Source organism: Sander lucioperca, chromosome 13 (genome assembly GCF_008315115.2).
Source record: "Sander lucioperca isolate FBNREF2018 chromosome 13, SLUC_FBN_1.2, whole genome shotgun sequence".
Classification (NCBI taxonomy): Eukaryota; Metazoa; Chordata; class Actinopteri; order Perciformes; family Percidae; genus Sander; species Sander lucioperca.
In genome coordinates, this window is record NC_050185.1 from 24,893,117 (window position 1) to 24,896,450 (window position 3,334).

Consider the following 3,334-nt stretch of genomic DNA (forward strand, 5'->3'; position numbering starts at 1 on the left):
CGTTTTTGTGAATTGTATTGACGTTGTAGAAGTGATGAGATGTTTTGTGTTTGTTGAGAAAACCATTGGGGGAGCCCCAGAAGCTCTCAATGTGCTCAGTAGAGATCTGTTATTTTACCTTTGATTGTTGAAACAGGACGATATGTTAAAAATACGTTTTTACCGAGATGATCTGTAGATATTAGTTGCTGTTTATTATTCAGGTATTTCTCCACGTTATGTATCTGCGGGACAGGAAGATGTCTGTTAAATAGCGGTGTCTTGTAATCCCATGTGGGACGGGTGTTGGGACCGAGGAAAGTAAGAATTAAACTGATCTTAAACAAAAGAATACATGTAGCCAACCTGCACTCAGAGACAAAGGGTCTGAGACAAAGACGAGGCCTACATGTCAAAGATGCAGCCTGGAGATTTCACGCTTCCATGTGAAGAGTCCCCAAAAATAGGCGGAAGTCTAAGAAGTACAGGCTTGTAGTTTCTAACACCTCAAAGAACGTTCTGGATTCCCATTCGCTGGCAGACTTTGAACGCCACATCCGGCGCGCAAGCCTTTAAAAGTTTCCGACACACTTTTTCCCCCGTCTTTCTGCCGCAGCTGACGTTGTGCAAGGAGGCACGCAAGCGTTTGTGCTAAAACTTCTATTTTCCAGACAGAAGTGGAATTATTTCGGTGTTCTGGAGAACACTTCTGGATTCTGGAAAACACACACCTCGTATTTTCAAAACTGCAGAAGAGAAAACGTTTCTCTACCAGAAAATCGGACAGTGCTTTTCTTTTTCTCTCATTGAGTAGCTCTTCTCCTGCTGCTTTTGGGAGGGAAAGCTTTCCTCCATGTTCCGCTGACGAGCAGAACCGGACCCGTTTTGTTCCCATGGGAAGCTATGGACAAATAAAGAGGCTTGAGGTTTCCTGGGCAGAGAAATGTATGTGTGGTTATTAATGTAATAACTGCTAATGCTGCGATCGTGTTATGACATTAATGTGACTTGGGTTAATAAGCGCTACTGGTGCACCTTGACTTATTAATCTGTTTGAACTGCTGAGTCCAATCTGTTTTGCTGTGAATGTATTTTGATCACGATACTAGTTGATGATGGGTTTGAAACTGTAGCTTGGTTAAACCTGTAATTGCTACCCTGCTGACTCACCTTTCACAGAGTTTAGTTTACTGTACTGAACAAGAGAAGTGTTTATTCTCAGAACCTCGAGAATCAGGACCCCCAAGTGATCTTTCTTTTCTCTCTAATAAGGGGCTTTCTCTCCTCTTATATGCTAAACGAACACACCCATTTTACACACACAAACACACGCGTGCTACTGTGAACAGCTGGCCTTGCGACCTACGACAGTCACATACACACACGTGGAATAGCTACACAGCTAGCCCACAGCGAAGTAGCTTATTTGTGTACCCCTGTTTTGTCTGTTCTTTTGTCTGCAACACGTGCTTCACACTAGAAAACAGTTAGCCCCACAGTTAGTGACGTCTCACCATATGCTTTCTTTGTTTTGGTTATAGGTTATAAAAAAGTATATAGGTTTTGATGAGTGAAGAATTATTGATCGGCCATTGATAATTTTGAAGTTAAATAAACTATTATACTTTAAATAGTGGTTGTCTGTGATTATTTTGCATATTTGTTGTAATAACTGCTGGTTGAACAGTCAGTGCTCGAATTCACCCTTCCTTTTTTTCGTTCAAAGATACCAGATAGATTAACCAAGTTAATTAAGATCGGTATTTTAAAGGGAACACCACCTAATTAGACTGTTTGACAGTTTGATTATTGGCCCCTGAGTTTGATTGTTTGTCAATTTGGTAAAGTTATTAATACCCATATTCATAACTTTATTAATATTGATAGAATGAGGAGCTCGGAGTAGAGCCGCTGCTCCTTTGCGTCGAAAGGAGCCAGTTGAGGTGGTTTGGGCAACTGGTAAGGATGCCCCCTGGGCGCCTCCCTAGGGAGGTTTTCCAGGCACGTCCTGCTGAGAGGAGGCCTCTGGGAAGACCCAGGACTAGGTGGAGGCACGTCCAGCTGGGAGGAGGCCTCGGGGAAGACACAGGACTAGGTGGAGGCACGTCCAGCTGGGAGGAGGCCTCGGGGAAGACCCAGGACTAGGTGGAGAGACGTCCAGCTGGGAGGAGGCCTCGGGAAGACCCAGGACTAGGTGGAGGGATTATATCTCCAACCTGGCCTGGGAACGCCTTGGGATCCCCCAGTCGGAGCTGGTTAATGTGTCTCGGGAAAGGGGAGTTTGGGGTCTTCTGCTGGAGCTGCTGCCCCCGCGACGCGACCCCGGATAAGTGGACGAGAATGGATGGATGGACTGTGATTTAGTAGCCCAGTCTCATGGCAGTTCATAAAATGGTCACGTTATTGAATCTATTGATTTGTGTACTGAACACATTAATGTCGTTATTTTCGTCCGGTGAGCACGAACTTTAAAGTAATGTATTTCAATGGGTAGCATATTTTGTGATCACAGAACAATTATGGCAGCGAGTGGTATTGATAAGGTGAAAATCCACGCAGGGAGGTTAGTCGGGGTGGTGGATGGGTCAAACAACACAGGACTTTCACCCCGGAGACCAGGGACGCTTCCCACTTGTTGGCGTGTCCTGCATGTGACGGTTCCTTTCCCACTTCCTCTGTTCCTAACCACAACCGTCCCGTTGTTGTGGCCGGCGTGTGGCGTTTCATGTCCCCTTTGTGGTGTTTTCCCCGTTGTTGCGTCCCCCAGAGCAGCCCAGTGTCATGGCAGTTCGTGAAATGGTCACGTTCGAAAATTATGACCATGTGTATTGGAGATGGCAGCGCATTGTGATGTTCCCACCACGTTGGCCAGGAACATCTATAATGGCTCTGTGTCCAATGATGTTTCTCCCCCTTCTTCTGGTCTTTGCTAGGTTGAACCCAGCTTCATCTATAAAGATGAACTCATGGGATTGCATGAGCATCCATTTCTGGTACTCCCTGAAAACAAAGAACAAAAATCAGTAAATATTATGATAATGTTGCGTGTAGTGTACTGCAGTCAATATTGTACTTACATCCACATATGCTCGTCTGAGCTCTTTGTTTCTTTGAGAGTTTCTCTCAAACAGCATCTTATAAAGTTGTTTCATTCTGATTTGGTTTTGCTTGAGAATGCAAGCCAATGTGGACAGACTGACTCTTTGAATGTTGTTGACTGTGATGTTGTCTTGGATGATGTGGCTTTGAATTTCTCCTAATCTGATTTCATTATTTTCCAAAATCAAGTTTGCAATGGCAGCTTCCTGTACCCCGGTGAACATTTGGCCCCTTGCTCCACCATGGTTGCGTCTCT

At 44.8% G+C, this 3,334-nt stretch overlaps 1 protein-coding gene across 1 annotated transcript in view; it reads left to right on the forward strand.

Annotated features, from left to right (window-relative positions):
- Positions 1-7, forward strand: part of LOC116055001 (tripartite motif-containing protein 16-like) — a 1,928-nt gene extending 1,921 nt beyond the window's left edge. Inside the window, exon 1 of the mRNA XM_031306753.2 lies at positions 1-7. This exon is cut by the window's left edge and continues 1,921 nt beyond it. The gene's annotated coding sequence lies outside the window, so the exon portion shown is untranslated.
- The last annotated feature ends 3,327 nt before the right edge of the window (positions 8-3,334 follow it).